Consider the following 21,975-nt stretch of genomic DNA (forward strand, 5'->3'; position numbering starts at 1 on the left):
GAGGTCTGGGTAATAGTCTCAGGTTCTTGCAGAGCAGCAACAGCTTACATGTCCAGCAAATGCAGATGGAAGTAAACACGAGCAGCAGATGAAAGAGGATTACTGGAACTGGTGTATGCAGCAGGAACTCAGAGCAGAGTAGCAGGATCACCACACAGGTTCACAGGAGCAGGTATATAGCCAGGGAGTCACCAGAGGTCAGGATCTGGATGCAAGGCAGAATACTCTAGCACAGACTGAAGGCTGCGTGGAGTTTTATAGCAGGAAGACAGTGCACATGAGACCAAAGACGCCATCTTGGAAAAGGGCAGTAATGCACAAAAAGGTAATAAAAAATGTTGAGAGTTCTGACATTGAATCTCACTTTTTTTGGAGGGAGACTGAACCAAAACTCAGGCCCAGTGTATAAAACAACACAATGTAAGTGGCAGAAAGTGGCTGGCTGATATATGACAAACTAACAGGACAGAAGTTTATCCACTTTGTGAGAATTTGAATCTCACTTTTTTTGGGGGGAAACTGAACCAAAACTCAGGCCCAGTGTATAAAACAACACAATGTAAGTGGCTGGCTGTTATACGACAAACTAACCGGACAGAAGTTTATCCACTTTGTGAGAATTCGAATCTCACTTTTTTTGGGGGGAGACTGAACCAAAATTCAGGCCCAGTTTATAAAACAACGCAATGTAAGTGGCAGAAAGTGGCTGGCTGATGTACGACAAACTAACAGGACAGAAGATTATCCACTTTGCGAGAATTTGAATCTCACTTCTTTTGGGGGGAGACTGAACCAAAACTCAGGCCCAGTGTATAAAACAACACATTGTAAGTGGCTGGCTGATATACGACAAACTAACAGGACAGAAGTTATCCACTTTGTGAGAATTTGAATCTCACTTTTTTGGGGGGGAGACTGAACCAAAACTCAGGCCCAGTGTATAAAACAACACAATGTAAGTGGTAGAAAGTGGCTGCCTGATATACGACAAACTAACTGGACAGAAGTTTATCCACTTTGTGAGAATTTGAATCTCACTTTTTTGGGGGGAGACTGAACCAAAACTTAGGCCCAGTGTATAAAACACCACGATGTAAGTGGCTGGCTGATATATGACAAACTAACAGGTCAGAAGTTTATCCACTTTGTGAGAATTTGAATCTCACTTTTTTTGGGGGGGAGACTGAACTAAAACTCAGGCCCAGTGTATAAAACAACACAATGTAAGTGGCAGAAAGTGGCTGGCTGATATACGACAAACTAACAGGACAGAAGTTTATCCACTTTGTGAGAATTTGAGTCTCACTTTTTTTGGGGGGGGAGACTGAACCAATACTCAGGCCCAGTGTATAAAATAACACAATGTAAGTGGCAGAAAGTGGCTGGAAGATATATGAAAAAATACAAGGACTGTAGTACAATTTCAATCTCCCTACAATGATCTCAGGACAATTATGGCAGCAATAAAAAGGACTGCTGCACACAAAAGTGTGGACAAATAAACAAGATAACTGTGCAGAAAGCAGCAACAGGATTTTTGCTTTTAAAAAAGCAGTTGGTTTGCACAGCAGCATGCAAACAGCAATGCAGCTATCAGGGAGCCTTATAAGGCAGCCTAATAAGCTACAGAGCTAATGCACAAAAATACAGCCTCCACTGTCCCTGCAAAAAAAAGGTGGTGTTGGACAGTGGAAATCGCTACAGCACAAGCAGTTTGGGGGTTAATCTTCCCTCCCTAACTATATCCCTTCTTCGGTTGAAGCTGCAGCAACCTCTCCCTATGCTAAGATTGGCAGAAGTAAGTTTGCGGTCGGCTTGCACGCCTGTCGTGATTCCCAATGTCAGGGAAACATCAGAACACAAAAATAACGGACGAGCTCTGGGTGATGGAATCTCGAGCTGACCGTGAGCTAAATCTACCACACAACTAATAGTAGCCAGGGAGCATACCTACGACTTCCTAGATGCCACGCGCCAGCCGGAGGACTAACTACGCCTGGTAGAGGAAGGAACAGACCTGGCTTACCTCTAGAGAAATACCCCAAAAGATGATAGCAGCCCCCCACATGTAATAACGGTGAGTTAAGAGGAAAAGACATACACAGTATGAAGGTAGATTTAGCAAAGAGAGGTCCACTTACTAGATAGCAGAAGGATACAAAAGAGGACTTCACGGTCAACTGAAAACCCTTTCAAAAAACCATCCTGAAATTACTTTAAGACTCCTGTGTCAACTCATGACACAGGAGTGGCAATTTCAGCCCGCAAGAGCTTCCAGCTACAGAGAATAACAAAAACTTGCAAACTGGACAAAAGATACAAAACAAAAGGACAAAGTCCACTTAGCTGATCAGCAGACTAGTAGCAGGAACATGCAACCGAAGGCTCTGGTTACAATGATGACCGGCAAGGAAATGACTGGAGAGCAAGGCTAAATAGGAAACTCCCAAACACTGATGGGAGCAGGTGAACTGAGACAGCAAAGCACACACAAGTCACCAGTACCACCAGCAACCACCAGGGGAGCCCAAAAAGCGGATTCACAACAGTACCCCCCCCTTAAGGAGGGGGCACCGAACCCTCACGAGAACCGCCAGGGCGATCTGGATGAGCCCTATGAAAGGCACGAACCAAATCCGAGGCATGAACATCAGAGGCAGTTACCCAAGAATTATCTTCCTGACCATAGCCCTTCCATTTAACCAGATATTGAAGTCTCCGTCTGGAAATACGGGAATCCAAGATCTTCTCTACAACGTACTCCAATTCACCCTCCACCAGCACAGGAGCAGGAGGTTCAGTAGAAGGAACCACCGGTACCTCATATCTCCGCAACAACGACCGATGGAATACATTATGGATAGCGAAAGATGCCGGGAGGTCCAAACGAAAGGACACAGGGTTAAGTATCTCCAAAATCCTATAAGGACCGATGAACCGAGGCTTAAACTTAGGAGAAGAAACCCTCATAGGGACAAAACGGGAAGACAACCACACCAAGTCCCCAACATGAAGGCGAGGACCAACACGACGACGGCGGTTAGCAAACTGCTGAGTCCTCTCCTGGGACAACTTCAAATTGTCCACTACTTGTCCCCAAATCTGATGCAACCGATCCACCACCGCATCCACTCCAGGACAATCCGAAGATTCCACCTGACCAGATGAAAAACGAGGATGAAACCCTGAATTGCAAAAGAAAGGAGAAACCAAAGTGGCAGAACTAGCCCGATTATTAAGAGCAAACTCTGCCAACGGCAAAAAGGCAACCCAGTCATCCTGATCCGCAGACACAAAACACCTCAAATAAGTCTCCAAGGTTTGATTAGTTTGCTCCGTCTGGCCATTAGTCTGAGGATGGAATGCAGATGAAAAAGACAAATCAATGCCCAACCTGGCACAGAATGCCCGCCAAAATCTAGACACGAACTGGGTTCCCCTGTCAGACACGATGTTTTCCGGAATACCATGCAAGCGAACCACATTTTGAAAAAAAAGAGGGACCAACTCAAATGAGGAAGGCAACTTAGGCAATGGTACCAAATGAACCATTTTAGAAAAACGGTCACACACCACCCAGATGACAGACATCTTCTGAGAAACAGGGAGATCAGAAATAAAGTCCATAAAGATGTGCGTCCAAGGCCTCTTCGGAACAGGCAAGGGCAACAATAACCCACTAGCCCTAGAACAACAAGGCTTGGCCCGAGCACACACATCACAAGACTGCACAAAAACACGCACATCCCGAGACAGGGAAGGCCACCAGAAGGATCTAGCCACCAAATCTCTGGTACCAAAAATTCCAGGATGACCTGCCAGCGAAGAAGAATGAACTTCCGAGATGACTCTATTGGTCCAATCATCAGGAACAAACAGTCTACCAGGCGGACAACGATCAGGTCTATCCGCCTGAAATTCTTGCAAAGCACGTCGCAGATCTGGGGAGACAGCAGACAAAACCACCCCATCCTTAAGGACACCAGCAGGTTCAGAATCCCCAGGAGAGTCAGGCTCAAAACTCCTAGAAAGAGCATCTGCCTTAACATTTTTAGAACCCGGTAAGTATGAAACCACAAAATTAAACCGAGAAAAAAACAATGACCATCGTGCCTGTCTAGGATTCAGGCGCCTGGCAGACTCTAGATAAATCAGATTCTTGTGATCCGTCAAAACTACCAACTGATGTCTGGCACCCTCAAGCCAATGACGCCACTCCTCAAATGCCCACTTCATGGCCAAAAGCTCCCGATTACCAACATCATAGTTTCACTCGGCGGCCGAAAATTTTTGAGAAAAGAACGCACAAGGTCTCATCACTGAGCAGTCGGAACTTTTCTGCGACAAAACCGCCCCCGCTCCGATCTTGGAAGCATCGACCTCAACCTGAAAGGGAAGAGAAACATCAGGCTGGCGCAACACAGGGGCAGACAAAAAGCGGCGCTTAAGCTCCCGAAAGGCCTCCACAGCAGCAGGGGACCAATCAGCAACATCAGCACCCATTTTGGTCAAATCCGTCAGAGGTTTAACAACGCCAGAAAAACCAGTTATAAATCGACGATAAAAATTAGCAAAGCCCAAGAATTTCTGAAGACTCTTAAGAGAAGTAGGCTGCGTCCAGTCACAAATAGCCCGAACCTTGACAGGGTCCATCTCAATAGAAGAAGGGGAAAAAATGTACCCCAAAAAGGAAATCTTTTGAACCCCAAAAACACACTTTGAACCCTTTACACACAAAGAATTCTCCCGCAAAACCTGAAAAACCCTCCTGACCTGTTGAACATGAGACTCCCAGTCATCAGAAAAAATCAAAATATCATCCAAATACACAATCATAAATTTATCCAAATATTCACGGAAAATATCATGCATTAAGGACTGAAAGACTGAAGGTGCATTAGAAAGGCCGAAAGGCATTACTAAATACTCAAAATGGCCCTCAGGCGTATTAAATGCGGTTTTCCACTCATCCCCCTGCTTAATTCGCACCAAATTATACGCCCCACGAAGACCAATCTTAGAGAACCACTTAGCCCCCCTTATGCGAGCAAACAAATCAGTCAGCAAAGGCAACGGATACTGATATTTGACTGTAATTTTATTCAGGAGTCGATAATAAATACAAGGCCTCAGAGAGCCATCCTTTTTAGATACAAAGAAAAAACCAGCTCCTAAAGGAGATGAAGAAGGACGAATGTGTCCCTTTTCCAGGGACTCCTTAATATACTCTCGCATAGCAGCATGTTCAGGTACAGATAAGTTAAACAAACGACCCTTTGGAAATTTACTGCCAGGAATCAGATCTATGGCGCAATCACAATCTCTGTGGGGAGGGAGTGAACCAATTTTTGGCTCCTCAAAAATATCACGATAATCAGACAAAAATGCCGGAATCTCAGAGGGAATAGATGACGAAATGGAAACCAAAGGTATGTCCCCATGAGCCCCCTGACATTCCCAGCTTAACACAGACATTGTTTTCCAGTCAAGGACTGGGTTATGAGATTGTAACCATGGTAATCCAAGCACCAAAACATCATGCAAATTGTACAACACAAGGAAGCGAATCACCTCCTGATGGTCTGGAGTCATACGCATAGTCACTTTCGTCCAGAATTGTGGTTTATTACAAGCCAAAGGCATAGAATCAATACCCTTCAGAGGTATAGGGACTTCCAGAGGCTCTAAATCAAACCCACAGCACCTGGCAAAGGACCAATCCATAAGACTCAGAGCGGCGCCAGAGTCCACATAGGCATCCACGGTAATAACTGATAATGAACAAATCAAGGTTACAGACAGAATAAATTTAGACTGTAAAGTGCCAATTGAAATAGACTTGTCAACCTTCCTTGTACGTTTAGAGCATGCTGATATAACATGAGCAGAATCACCACAATAGAAGCATAACCCATTTTTACGCCTATAATTCTGCCGCTCGCTTCTGGACAGAATTCTGTTACATTGCATTTTCTCTGGCGTCTCTTCAGAAGATACCGCCAAATGGTGCACGGGTTTGCGCTCCCGCAAACGCCGATCAATCTGAATAGCCATTGTCATGGACTCATTCAGACCTGTGGGCGCAGGGAACCCGACCATAACATCTTTAACGGCATCAGAAAGGCCCTCTCTGAAATTTGCCGCTAGGGCGCATTCATTCCACTGAGTAAGCACAGACCATCTACGAAATTTTTGGCAGTATATCTCAGCTTCATCTTGCCCTTGAGATAGGGCTATCAAAGCTTTTTCAGCTTGAATCTCCAAATTAGGTTCCTCATAAAGCAACCCTAAAGCCAGAAAAAACGCATCCACATTGAGCAACGCAGGATCCCCTGGTGTCAATGAAAATGCCCAATTTTGAGGGTCACCTCGCAGCAAAGAGATTACAATCTTAACCTGCTGGACAGGATCTCCAGAGGAGTGAGGTCTGAGAGAAAGGAACAATTTACAATTATATTTGAAATTCAGGAACCGAGATCTATCTCCGGAAAACACCTCTGGTGTAGGAATTTTAGGTTCAGACATCGGAGTATGTATAACAAAATCTTGTAAATTTTGAACCTTGGTAGCAAGATTATTTAAACCTACAGCCAAACTCTGAGGGTCCATCTTTAAACAGGTGAGATCAGAGCCATTCAAGGATTAGAAGGAGAGAAAGGCAAAGGCTGTAATTAGAGCTGAAATACAACTGATCCAACTATGGAGCAAGCATAGGGAGAAAAAAAAAAAATCTACAGACTTCTTTTTTCTCTCCTTTCTTCTGCCAATAACTTCTTCGCTGGCCGGTCATACTGTCGTGATTCCCAATGGCAGGGAAACATCAGAACACAAAAATAACGGACGAGCTCTGGGTGATGGAATCTCGAGCTGACCGTGAGCTAAATCTACCACACAACTAATAGTAGCCAGGGAGCATACCTACGACTTCCTAGATGCCACGCGCCAGCCGGAGGACTAACTACGCCTGGTAGAGGAAGGAACAGACCTGGCTTACCTCTAGAGAAATACCCCAAAAGATGATAGCAGCCCCCCACATGTAATAACGGTGAGTTAAGAGGAAAAGACATACACAGTATGAAGGTAGATTTAGCAAAGAGAGGTCCACTTACTAGATAGCAGAAGGATACAAAAGAGGACTTCACGGTCAACTGAAAACCCTTTCAAAAAACCATCCTGAAATTACTTTAAGACTCCTGTGTCAACTCATGACACAGGAGTGGCAATTTCAGCCCGCAAGAGCTTCCAGCTACAGAGAATAACAAAAACTGCAAACTGGACAAAAGATACAAAACAAAAGGACAAAGTCCACTTAGCTGATCAGCAGACTAGTAGCAGGAACATGCAACCGAAGGCTCTGGTTACAATGATGACCGGCAAGGAAATGACTGGAGAGCAAGGCTAAATAGGAAACTCCCAAACACTGATGGGAGCAGGTGAACTGAGACAGCAAAGCACACACAAGTCACCAGTACCACCAGCAACCACCAGGGGAGCCCAAAAAGCGGATTCACAACACACGCCCCTTTATAGCCCCTGTGACGCCGCAGAAAGCAAGCCAATCACTGTCATGCCCTTCTCTAAGATGGTGGGGACCGAGACCTATGTCATCACGCTGCCCACACTCTGCGTCCTTCTTCATTGGCTGAATAATGGTGCTGAAAGCGTCATACGAAACGTGACTTTGGCGTGCAGATCGCCGACCGCATGGCCGATCCCACACTAGGATCGGGTCGGGTTTCATGACACCCAACTTTGCCGAAAGTCGGCGATTTTTGAATTTGTCCGATCCGTTTCGCTCAACCCTAGTGGGAAGTTTTGCTTGAAAATACCATGGTAGTGATGCACATTACTAGCACTAGCAAGACATTGGGGGCAGTTTAATATAAAAAGGGCATGACAGTATCCCTTTAAGTACAAAGGCAGCTATGTTGGAAAAAGTGGCCGTTCCACAGAGTCAGTGTAATATTGTAGTTATACGATGGGTGCAGTAGTCAGCATTTTGAATGTAATTATTGGCTACATATGACTATTGGCCAATAATATGAACACTTTTAATAAGAATGTTTGAATTAACAAAATACAAAATAATATTGCATCTTCAAGAGAGTACTTTTAAAAGAGGCCTTGCATTTCTAACAAGGACTGGGCACTGTGCAGTTGTTTGAAGAACATTGAAATAGAAACTTGTTTAAACCATACTTACTGATTCTCGAATACTATAGATTGAGCTCTTCATGTCTTGTACATCTACAAATAAAGACATTCCACCGGGAGTTCTAGCGAAACGTTTCAGGAGATGAGCTTACATCATCACCCTGTACTGTAAAAGGCACTCTGCTAATCACAATTTACAGTCTTAGGATAGAACTCTAGCCACAATCTGGTTAGCTGGCAACTATGCTATAATAAATATTCATGAAGCTCAGCTATTTTATCTCATATTCCCCATCTTATTATAGATTCTACGTGATAAAAAAAGATTGAATATTATGAAACAGATATTCAAATCCTGCAATAGAAAATGAGCTGGTAATTAAAAAAAAGAATCAATGGTCTATCCTACATTTTTTTTGGGTTCATGTACGGTAATTTTCCAACCTTAATAAGTTTCCTACTGCACACAATTCCAGAACACCCAGTTTCAATGATGTATGGGATAGCTAACTCAGTGAGCATCCAGTTAAGCAGAAAATGGAATGCGATTATGATGCTTACAGTGTTTTAGCTTCCACTTTGCCTCATGGGAAGCTTTTCTTAATACTTTCAGAAAATTAGATAATGGCATTCAAGGTGAAATCAGTTAATCCATGTTTAGCTCAGGCGGCACTTTCCTTTATTCCTAGGAATCTCTATAGCCAATAACCTTTAGTTTTAATTTACAGGTCTATATGTTATTTCTTGTCACTTTTATGCCTCATTGTTCCACAGCTAGCACCCTGACCTCAAACTTACAAACAAAGCAATCAGAGCGTATGGCTCAAGGTCATAGGTAATTGTTCAACATATTCAAATATATTCGAGGATGGAAATTTATCTTTGCATAATATTGCATCCTTATAAGCTCAGATTCTTATTTGAAAGTTTTTAGCACAAACTGAATTCCCACTGTAATGATGCCAAATTGGAAAAGAAAATATAATCATGTGTAGAAAATGCTTTGCTCTTTTAATGCTTAAAATGGAAATTTTTCTGAAATCGACAAGAGCACAAAACTGTAATGAAAGAGACTGTCCTTAGCATACAAATATAGATGTTTAAGAAGTACCAGCTCTTAATACACAATAGTTACTCTCCATAGCCACTAATCATCTTGAAAGCCCTTTGACAGCAAATCACTTCAGTATAGCTGAAAACCACTGATATAAATACACTGTATTATGTTTGATTTTTAAATTCCTTATTAAATTGTATATAAGCTTACCAATAATACTAATCTGCTATCTGTAAACTACTGGTATTATAAGAGATACCATCTTAAGAAAATAATTGTATCTAGCAACTTAGGGTACCGTCACACAGTGCCATTTTCATCGCTACGACGGCACGATTCGTGATGTTGCAGCGCCGTATAAGTATCGCTCCAGCGTCGTATACTGCGGTCACACGTTGCAATACACGGCGCTGGAGCGATAATTTCATGACGTATTTGCGATGTAGAAACCGTTGGTTACTGTGCGCACATCGTATACAACCTGTGTCACACAATGCAATCATGCTGCCACAGCGGGACACTAGACGACGAAATAAAGTTTCAAACGATCTGCTACGACGTACGATTCTCAGCGGGGATCCGGATCGCAGTAGCGTGTCAGACACAGCGATATCGTAAATGCATCGCTGGAACGTCACGAATCGTGCCGTTGTAGCGATCAAAATTGCACTGTGTGACGGTACCCTAAGGGTAAGTTAGTGTTAGGGCTAGCGGAACGCACCGAGTAAATATAGATGTTTTTATTGATATTGGTGCGTTCGCAGCCCAGGGTCCACTGTGCAGGAGTACCTGCAGCTAGCAAACGGCGGCACTATATGGCGGTATGGAATAACTCAGTTAATTCACTGAGTAGCCGTAAAGCAAAGCACTGTGCCCTGTTAGACTTCACAGAGGCACAGGCTAACTGCCCAAACAGAGAGCAGTCAGTGGTCAGGCATGCACACAAAACTCCTCACCGGAGGTGCCAGCATTCTAGGGGCTTATTTCAGCCAGATCCCTGAATACATACAAACACAAACTCCTTGCCAGAGGTGCCAGCATTCTAGGGGCTTATTTCAGCCGGGTCCCTGACCACACACTCACGTGACCACACTGGCGCAAAGCACATAACAAAGAACAATACTAGCGCATGGCCGTGCGGCCATGCGAGCCTTAAATAGTTGCAGCACGTACAGGACCTTCCTAGAAGGACCAATGAGAGGCTGCCACAGAGCGTGAGCACCTACAGGACTTTCCTGAAGGACCAATGGCCTTAGCTGCAGTATCTGATCATGTGACCCTCGATCTCCACTGAGAGATCTTACTCTGGGCATGCTCAGAACGAGAAAAGCAGGACTTAGTCCCAGAAGCGTCTGTACAGAGTCAGACTGAGCGAGACTCTGGGACCGACGTCTCCGCTGAGCAGGCTCCACTGCGGCAGGAGAAGAATGGAAGACCGCAGCTGAGATGGCCCGAGATTCCCCCTGTGCAGAGGCGGGAACTAGACCCCTAACATTTAGGCTTTAAATCTAAGGGCAGCCATTGTGGCAAGGTATTTCTTTGACAGTCTATGAGAGCTTCCTTTTACTTTCTTTTGCCTAAAATGTAAGCATTTCAATACATTCCTTACTGTTACAGATAATTAAAATGACTACATTTTTGCAAAAATCCATATTTGCCAATGGATTTTATATTTTGTAATTCATCTTCTGCGCTGATTCAGCAAAAAGATAGCTGCTTGTTGCCATTTTTCTGAACCATATAGGGCGATATTATACTCACCGTACCACTCGCCTTCCCAGTACCTCTGTTCATCATCACCTGTGCGGTCCTTGCCTCTACTTCTGAAAGCCGTTAATAATGCTGAAATTCCTTCACCCTAACGCAAGACTTCTAGCTTTAATGTGGCCCGGGAAAGTTCTGTGCATGCTAATATCATGACGTCAATGATAATGTGACCTTGAGCCTTGTAGAACCTTCGAAATTTCAGCATGAGTGATGGAAATTAGAAGATGATGCGAGTACCGGATGGGTGATGTGAGGAGCAGAGAAACCAGAGACATGAACAGTGAGGGGAGAATAAGGATTTTAGATTAGTAGGCTTTAGACCTAAGAGCATAATAAGAGACATTAAATTTGCAGAGAATAACTTGTCAGCAAATCAAATATCCTGGAAAAATTTGTGTGAATGGGCAAAGTAAAAGTTTGCCTTATCTGCTCATATCTAATCATATCAATTAATTATGACAGTGACAGTTGACAGTGTAGAAGATTTAATAAGGGTAATATGACTCACAACACTCCATTTTGATAACTTATCTCACAAGATTACTTCACTACACTTAAAGGGTTTTTCTGAACAAGTGTCTTCAGCAGAGGACAGCTCTCCAGTTTCCTTGCTTCTAGTTGCTGAAGCCATTGGTATTCCTATTTGAATGACAGTTCTGGTTCACTAGCTTTGTCCTACTTTTGAGTGCCTGCTTTGTACTGGGATACATTACTGATTTCTCAGTACTTGCTTTGAAGTCTTCACTGTTATCACTTTCTATATATATATAATTGTCTAAGGGTTTTTCTGTCTGTCTGTCCCGTTTATTCATTCGCTGATTGGTCGAGGCCGCCTGGGCCTCGACCAATCAGCGACGGGCACAGTATCGACGTAGAAATCCCGCATCTCTGATTGGTCGAGGCCGCCAGGCCTCGACCAATCAGCGACGGGCACAGCATGGCGACGATGATGTCATAATGGAAATCCCGCGTCTCCGATTGGTCGAGGCTGCCAGGCCTCGACCAATCAGCGACGGGCACAGTATCAACGTAGATGTCATAATAGTTGCCATGGCGACGATGACGTCCAAAAGGTTGCCTCAACCAATCAGCGACGGGCACAGTCGGAATCATCATTGTCCATATACTACGGGGACATGCATATTCTAGAATATCCGATGCGTTAGAATCGGGCCACAATCTAGTATTTGCATAAACAGGGCTTTTGAACAATCCCATGGCTGAAATGAGCAGTGAATAGGAGAACTAATGCAGGAGAGGGCTGGTGATTTTGCAGGACAGATAGCAGCTCAGTCAGGAGTTGAGAGGGAGGTGAGGTGAGCAGCTAACTGCTGTATAGGAATCAATGGGCTGCAGAGAGCTGATTAAGAAAATCTCTCATAGCAAGAGTTTGAAAAGTGATGGAAAGAAAGTTATTTGCAAAATTGTTTATTTTTATGCTGTCTATTCCAATTTCATACCATGAAAATACCCCTCTAAAAAAATTAAGATAATGTGACATTGCACAAACCATTGATCAATGTCAAGTTAGGTGTCAAATTACATTCATTTTTGTGCCATGATATGCCATTGCTGAGTCAATTATTTGAGGCAGTTTAACCTTTGCTAGATTTGAAGTTGATTAGGTTAAAAAATGTAGTTCTACTGATCCAAAGTAAAGCAAAAAACTTTATGAAGCAGATGCTAATTATCTCATATTCCAAATATGGCAGAAATATAGCAAATATCTCAAAATAAACCCCATTTATAGAAATTTAGACTCCAGTTGTTGATGTGTCTTTCTATTCTCATTGTCTCTGGAAAGTACTGTAAGAAATTACATCCTACAGATAGACCAGATATGTTATAGCCATTGTCTTTTTGGTAACTTATTGAACTCATTCTCTTTGTAGAGATATATATAAATATAGAGTTCTAAGGCCGTATGTGTTCTATCTGATTTTCATGGATATAGCATGTACTCATTAAAGCAAACAAGTGCTAAGTGAATAGAATTTGAAGTTGAGTATCCTAAAGAATGGCCGAATATATCACATCCAAAACTATTATAGGAGTACTGTACTTAAGGGGTACTGTATAATACTGGAGTTTACTTCTTACCAATGTGACAATATAGAGTGGCTTCCATATTCAATTATGTGACTCCCCTTGAGGAAGCTACAACACTTTCAGCTTTACATAAAAGTACTATAGATTTCGCTACAAATTTCTGACCATTCTTTTTATCTTAACATTTAGGTAATCTATGTTTATATTTCAGTCACTTGATACAAAGCAATAAAAAAATTAATCTAATGCAGTTTTACACTAGAAATGATGAATGTTTATAATGGGCAATCATAAATTATAAATCCATGCAAAAATATAATCAACACTACAATTATTATTATTATTATTATTATTATTATTATTATTATTTTTATTATTATAAAAACTACCTAGTACTTTAAACAACAACACACATAAACATCCACTATATGGAGAAAAGTCATGGGGAACAACTCAAGCATTGAATTAACTTTTTTTATTCAGTCCCATTGACTCAGGTATATAAAATACAGTCCCTAGCCATACAATTTGCCTTTACAAACATTCGTAAAAGAATAGCGCTTTCTAAAGTGGTCACTGAATTTGAGTCTGATACTGTAATATGATGTCATTATTGCAACAAGTCTGTTTGCAAAATGTCTTTCCTTCTAAATATCCCACAATCAACCGTGAGGAGCATTTTTAAAAAGATGAAGTGTTTAGGAAACGCAACAATTCAACAATTCAGCCACAAAGTATTAGCCCAAGTGTGGTCATAGATTGCTGAAGTGCATAGTACATGGATGTCACCGATGCTCTGCTGACTCAATAACTTCAGTTTAAATCCTTAGCACCAGTACAAATACTTTGTGACAAGAACTTCGTGGCATGGATTTCCATGGCGAAGCATCTGCATGTAACTCTTTTTGCATACTAAGACATGTTAGACAATTGTGTGTTTCCAACTTTATGGGAACAGTTTGGGGAAGGTCTTTATTTGTTCCAGCCTGACTGCACCAGTGCACAAAGTAAGGACCATAAAAGAATGCTTTGGTGAGTTCAGTGTAGAAGAACTTGACTGGCTGTGAAGTGCCTTCACCTCAAACTCATTAAATTCCTTTGTCTTTTCATGTCTTTTCACATCAATTAAGGAATTTGCTCCTCAAACTTTGTGGGGGCATCACAACACAGAACCAGACCCCAATCATACGACAATAAAACTTTCACACTCCTTATCTATGAACTGTTCCAATATTTATGGCCACAACTATTTCTCCCTCTCCCATAATGATAGTTCTGCTTCATGTCACTTGTCTTATCTATTGCATTATTTCTCTGCTGTGTTATGTATAAATATGTGATTCTTCAGATTTTGTATTAGTCTATGCCTGATGAAGAGACCTGAGTAGTCTCGAAAGCTTGCAATTTGTTACCATCTTTTCAGTTAGCCATTAAAAGGTATAAACCACTGAGGACTCTCAATTCTAAATATTTTTCAAATATCTTTGATATTAATTAGAATAGACATGGACCAGTGTCTGACCTCACAGAAGCTCTTCTGGATGCAAAGGTAAAAGTTCCCTCAGACATACTCCGAAATCTTGTATAAAGCCTTCCCACAAGAGTGGAAGTCGACAGAACTGCATAATGAGGGCCATCTCCTTATGTAAATGCATACGGATTTTGAATTGGAAGTTACAAGAGAAAGAAAGAAATTGTAATCTAAAGCTTTGATGTCTTCATTTGTTTCTTTCAAAAAAAAAAAAAGAGAAAGCAAGACCACTATATGAAGTGCACACCACCAATACATTATAAAAGGGAAAAAGCTTTATTGACAACACTCTGTTGTCAATAAAGCTTTTTGTCTTTTATAATGTATTGGTGGTGTGCACTTCATATAGTGAGTGGTCTTGCTTTCTCTTTTTTTTATTACTATTCATGACCACTGATCTGCATCTCTGCATTTGTTTATTGAGTCATTAGCTGTGCACCAAAAACTCATTACTCTTGTTGTCATTTGTTTTTCTTCTCTTGTTACTTTTTAATAGTTATTTTACATATTTATGCCATAATATGATAAACCTCCATAAAAAAAGTGTTACTATAATGAGACTTGTTATTTTTCTTTTTTTGCATGAAATGTTAAAAGTTCAGTATTTCAACTAATGAAGCTTCTACTAACTGTAGCTCAATATTCCATAAAAAGTAAAAGGCAGCAGGATGACCTGGTTGAACACCAGGGACATACTAAATATTGTTATTATGGAACCTAAAATGATCAGTTTGTCAAGGATGACATTGATGTGAGGTCCCACATTACCACGGTTGATCAGAAACACACCAATGGGAAATCTGAGTGCCATGCTTGATTTGTCAACTTGTTGCTTTTACTTTGACAACATTTCAATGAATCATGTCATCACATCTGTTAAAATCCTGGAAAAATTAGATACAGCATGACAACAAAACTGTTGTGCTCCATTTTGTTGTTGTTTATGCTTGGTTTGTCCCTCCTGTGTGCCATCAGCCACAACCAAGTGTCATAACAATTTCAAAGATACCATCTGTTTGAGGGGTTTGATCCAAAGACATATACAGATTATTTTCATGTAATTCATCCATCAATATATCATCTCCCTTTCCACAGTAGATTATGAGACTGCTTTGCAAAGCCCATAGTGTATATTGTAACATGCAATTACAATTTTCAATTAAACAAATTATTTGTTTTGTGTGGACACATCTTTCTGAAGAGTTTCTGCATTCATTTAAGTGATGAGTTAGGAATGATAGTTATCTTTAAAAAAATTTATTTTTTTGTTTTTGCCATCTTAGAAGAAACAATACTGCTATGAAAACATGATGCAAACTTATTAATGTCACAGTCTATTTGGAACATTTGGACATAGACCAATTTTTCAAATTTAGCTTCTGTCTCATGGCAATAACTTTGGAATGCTTTTACCATTTACCCCTTTCACCACTGAGTTAATTTTAATTTGTAGGGCTTTACTTTTTCCTCCACCACATTCCATAAGCTTTAACTTTTTTTGCATTTTTACATCAAAATAGCCGTACAAGGAAAAATGAACCATTCATCAGCTCACTGGTGTAGAAAATGCCTTGAATAAGGGCACGGTGCACAGAGGCATCAGGCTGGCTCCAGAGCTGGGAACTGGGAACCAAGAAAGAGTAAATCCAGCACCGGCAAAAATGTAGAAAACATCACATATATTTAGACTATTTAAAGCAAGAAAAAAATTAAATGTTAAAATAGCATAGTAAACACTAGGGTTGAGCGAAACGGATCGGACAAATTCAAAAATCGCCGACTTTCGGCAAAGTCGGGTTTCATGAAACCCGACCCGATCCTAGTGTGGGATCGGCCATGCGGTGGGCGATCTGCACGTCAAAGTCGCGTTTCATATGACGCTTTCAGCACCGTTTTTCAGCCAATGAAGGAGGACACAGAGTGTGGGCAGAGTGATGACATAGGTCTCGGTATCCACCATCTTAGAGAAGGGCATGACAGTGATTGGCTTGCTTTCTGCAGCATCACAGGGGCTATAAAGGGGCGTGCACACCGACCGCCATCTTTCTTCTGCCGATCTTAGCATAGGGAGAGGTTGCTGCAGCTTCATCCGAAGAAGGGATATAGTTAGGGAGGGAAGATTAACCCCCAAACCGCTTGTGCTCTAGCGATTTCCACTGTTCAACACCACCTTTTTTTTGCAGGAACAGTGGAGGCTATATTTTTGTGCATCAGCTCTGTAGCTTATTAGGCTGCCTTATAAGGCTCCCTGATAGCTGCATTGCTGTTTGCACCGCTGCTGTGCAAACCAACTGCTTTTTTAAAAGCAAAAATCCTGTTGCTCCTTTCTGCACAGTTATCTTGTTTATTTGTCCACACTTTTGTGTGCAGCAGTCCTTTTTATTGCTGCCATACTTGTCCTGAGATCATTGTAGGGAGATTGAAATTGTACTACAGTCCTTGTATTTTTTCATATATCTTCCAGCCACTTTCTGCCACTTACATTGTGTTGTTTAATACACTGGGCCTGAGTTTTGGTTCAGTCTCCAAAAAAAAAAAGTGAGATTCAAATTCTCACAAAGTGGATAAACTTCAGTCCTGTTAGTTTGTCGTATATCAGCCAGCCACTTTCTGCCACGTACATTGTGTTGTGCTATACACTGGCCTTGAGTTTTGGTTCAGTCTCCCCCCCAAAAAAGTGAGAATCAAATTCTCACAAAGTGGATATACTTCAGTCCTGTTAGTTTGTCGTACATCATCCAGCCACTTTCTGCCACTTACATTGTGTTGTTTTATGCACAGGGCCTGAGTTTTGGTTCAGTCTCCCCCCAAAAAAGGAGATTTCAATTCTCAACAAGTTTATATACACCTTCTACCTTGTTTTACAGTACCATATAACGGTTGTTATTTTGGTTAGATTTTCAAAAAAATGAGGAAGTCTGGTGGAAGAGCCCGTGGGCGGTGGTTGCCAGCTGGTACTGATGGTGGTGGTGGTGGTGGTGCATCTGGTGGTAGTGGCAAAAGCACAATAGCACCTAAGGCCCACATGGCTGAGTATGTCTTGCGTATCCTAAAAAGGGACCCCCGCATTATCAAAATGATGACCGATGATGATTACTGGTTGGCCTGCCTCCTGGATCCATGATATAAAGAAAAATTGCAAAATATCATGCCACATGAGAACCTTGAGCAAATATTGGCTACCAAACAAGCAACTCTTGTAGACCGTTTGGTTCACGCATTCCCAGCACACAGCGGCAGTGATGGTTCTCACACGAGCCGTAGGGGGCAACATGGCAGAGGTGTTAGAGGTGCACAAATCCGAAGTGGCGTTGGACAGAGCCAGTTTTATGACCAGGTTGTGGAGTGATATCGCAATGACCACTGACATGACAGGTACTGCTGCATCGATTCAAAGTGACAGGAGACAGCATTTGTCCAGTATGGTTACGAACTACTTTTCCTCGCTTATCAATGTTCTTCATCACAGGTCATTCCCCTTTGATTACTGGGCATCTAAAATAGACACCTGGCCTGAATTGGCAGAATATGAATTACAGGAGCTCGCTTGCCCTGCTGCTAGTGTGCTATCAGAAAGAGTCTTCAGTGCTGCTGGTTGAATATTGACCGAAAAAAGGACACGTCTGGCTACCCGAAATGTTGATGATCTAACCTTCATTAAAATGAACCAATCATGGATTTCAAATTATTCTGCCCCACCTTCCCCTACTGACACGTAGCTTGCCTGAAAAATGTCTTGCTTTTGGACTCCTCTTACTGACTTCTCCAATTCCTCAATTTGCAGCTGCTGAATGTCCACCATAGGCCATTTTTATACCTCCCTAAATGGGCTGAGTCCCCCCCCACAGGGCCGTAGTCACCACCTGGTGCAAGCACCCATGCGAGTGCCGTTTGCCTGGACAGGTGGTGTAACCACTCTTGGGCGACGGCACTGGCACAGGGTCCCTCATAGTACAATGAAGTGTCTCTGATGGTGATGGTGCACAACCAATGTCAGACACACCATCGTAATATGAGGGGCCCTGTGCCAGTACTGCCACCCACAATGCTCTACCACTTGCAATACTTAACTCTCCCTGCTCCACCACTGTGTAGTCTGGGCTGTTAAATCCTTCAATGGCACTGCCAATGCAAATTTGTTGAAATGATAGATGATAGTTAAAATATACAGGGGCCCTGGCCTCCATTTAGACCAGTTAATACTTTGCGCCTACTACCACTGTCTGCTACTCAGCAGAGGAGCCCACCCCTGTACCTAGTTATACCACCTGTTTATTTATGAATAATTTTTGGCAGACAGTAAGCCCACTTTATTATTTGGGCCTACTAACTGTGTCTGCCGCTCATTACAGTTTTCCTCCATTGAACAAAGCAATGCCGCCTGTTTAGTCCTGTTACCAATTTTGAACTGCATTTAGCCTACTTTATTTTTTGGGCCTAGTAACTGTGTCTGCCACTCATTACAGTTGTCCTCCACTGAAAAAGCAATGCTGCCTGTTTAGTCCTGTTACCATATTTGAACTGCATTTAGCCTACTTTAATTTTTGGGCCTACTGTGTCTGCCACTCATTACAGTTGTCTTCCACTGAACAAAGCAATGCCGCCTGTTTAGTCCTGTTACCAATTTTGAACTGCATTTAGGTTACTTTATTATTTGGGCCTACTAACTGTGTCTGCCACTCATTACAGTTGTCCTCCACTGAACAAAGCAATGCTGCCTGTTTAGTCCTGTTACCAATTTTGAACTGCATTTAGCCTACTTTATTATTTGGGCCTACTAACTGTGTCTGCCACTCATTACAGTTGTCCTCTACTGAACAAAGCAATGCCGCCTGTTTAGTTCTGTTACCAATTTTGAACTGCATTTAGCCTACTTTATTATTTGGGCCTACTAACTGTGTCTGCCACTCATTACAGTTGTCCTCCACTGAACAAAGCAATGCCACCTGTTTAGTCCTGTTACCAATTTTGAACTGCATTTAGCCTACTTTATTATTTGGGCCTACTAACTGTGTCTGCCACTCATTACAGTTGTCCTCTACTGAACAAAGCAATGCCGCCTGTTTAGTTCTGTTACCAATTTTGAACTGCATTTAGCCTACTTTATTATTTGGGCCTACTAACTGTGTCTGCCACTCATTACAGTTGTCCTCCACTGAACAAAGCAATGCCACCTGTTTAGTCCTGTTACCAATTTTGAACTGCATTTAGCCTACTTTATTATTTGGGCCTACTAACTGTGTAAGCCACTCATTACAGTTTTCATCCAGTGAACAAAGCAATGCTGCCTGTTTAGTCCTGTTACCACATTTAGACTGCATTTAGCCCACTTTATTATTTGGGCCTATATCTGTGTTTCCTCCTCATCCTGCCCATTGCCCAGCCACTGCTAGATGAGTCTGTTGGTACATTGACCCAGACCACTTCATTCCCCTTGCACTCTACACAGCCAGAATCTGACCCTGCTGAAAGTCAGGTTCCCCTTCCCATATACTATACCACCTTACACGGAGACAAAGAGGAAGGTGCAGATGAAAGTGCAGGTTCCTTCATCAGGTGGGGGGGCATACTTGTTGGCGACATCACTAGCACAGGGCCCCTCATAGTATGCAAAAGTGTCTCTGCCGGTGGGAGGCGCCACCCGCTGACAAACACACCACCGTACTATGAGGGACCCTGTGCCAGTGCCAATGCCAATGAGTGGGCCCCCTGCTTGCTCAGGATCCCAGCACTTGGAAAGTTGAAATGCTTACCTCTCCCTGCTCCACCGCCATGACGTATTTCATGTTTCCTGGGCCCACGAAAATCTTGAGCCAGCCCTACCCCTCACAACTTTAGCCAAATGACCCCCAGTTTTCAATGCCTAACTATTATTATAAAGTAAATTAAGATTGACAAGCTTCAGTAATAACAATTGATGTTTTTGGCGTTAAAATGGGCACTGTAGGTGTTTTCCTGTCCTCCACTCTCTGCCGACTTTGATTCCCCATTGACTTGCATTGGGTTTCATGTTTCAGTCGGCCCCCGACTATTCACAATAATCGGCCGATTTCACCCGACCCGACTTTTGACAAAGTCGGGTTTCGTGAAACCCGACTCGATCCGAAAAAAGTAAAAGTCGCTCAACTCTAGTAAACATCGGGTCTATGCATTTCTAGTCTTGACCTGGTGTGTATTATGCTATTTTAACATTCTATTTTTTTTTGCTTTAAATAATTCAATCAAATGTGATGTTTTATTCTTTTTTGCAAGTGCAGAATTTTCTCTTCGTTTGTTCACAAGGGCTTGCTTTATCAGGGATGAATTACAGTTTTGAATGACACCATTTATGCTTCCAAATAATGTAAAACCAAAAAAGTGAGCTGAACTATAGGCTGGTATATGTGAAAGTGTAAGAGCACGTTTACGCTGTGGTTAAAACAGAAGGAAAAAAGCAAAAAAAAAAAAGCTAAATAAAACCTGGTACTGCAGAAGCAACTATAAGAATTATTAATTGTAGAAGTGAGTTATTCCATTAACATCATTAGTGATGGGCTAACCCGTAGATGTTCGGGCCTGACAGGTTTGGCCAAACAGTTAAAGCAAAGTTAGGTTTGGGTACCAGAACAGTAACCTGAACTCGAACTACTTATCAAAAATAGAAGGGAACACACTGTTTCTTTTTTTAATTTATTTATAGCGCTGGCGCCGACTGATGAATACACTGATCAGTGGCGGCTGCTCTCACTGCTATTAGTGGCAGCAGGCATAGGCTGATGGGAGTAGTACTCTCATCAGTCAATGCTTCTGTGATTGATGTTTTATCTGCATGACAAAGCAGGAAACACCTGAAGTTCGGGGTGCTGTAATCCCGAACAGTAACACTGATTTCTTGGAAAAGTACGTGTTCAGGGTCCATGTCCAAACAGTAGGTGCTCGGTATGGACCTCGAACTTTACTGTTTGGGTTCGTCAATCTCTAAACATTACCTTATTTACATTAGTACACCAGAGGGAGATTATCGGAACAGTATATTTCTTCCCAAGTAATGTTATTTTGATTAAAAAATTATAACAGCTATCCCACCATGAAAAGGTGTGCTTGGGATGGTGTACTGAAAACAGTGGATGCTGCAGTGCCGAAAAATAACAGTTCTGATGTTTTCATCTTTCATCTCTATGAAGTTTGCTATATGAGTTAATTATTTTTATTTTTTCATAGACTAGATTTTTTTGTGCATGTCAAAATTAAATGTGACGATCTTTCTTTAATTTGATTTCTTACTTTCAGATTGTAAAAAGGGCCAATGTAAACTTTTATGTATTTTTTTGTTTGTTTTTTATACTTTATGTGATGAATTTTAAATTTACAAATGATACGCAAATAATTAGCATTTTCAATATGTATACCAAATATTTTCCTTTATGATCTATCGATT

The 21,975-nt window shown here is 41.9% G+C and overlaps 1 protein-coding gene across 1 annotated transcript in view; it reads right to left on the reverse strand.

The window, feature by feature from the left end:
- Window positions 1–21,975, reverse strand: part of GPC6 (glypican 6) — a 1,709,607-nt gene that overhangs the window by 781,556 nt on the left and 906,076 nt on the right. The window lies entirely within an intron of this gene.

This window comes from Ranitomeya variabilis, chromosome 3, assembly GCF_051348905.1.
Source record: "Ranitomeya variabilis isolate aRanVar5 chromosome 3, aRanVar5.hap1, whole genome shotgun sequence".
In the NCBI taxonomy this organism is placed as follows: Eukaryota; Metazoa; Chordata; class Amphibia; order Anura; family Dendrobatidae; genus Ranitomeya; species Ranitomeya variabilis.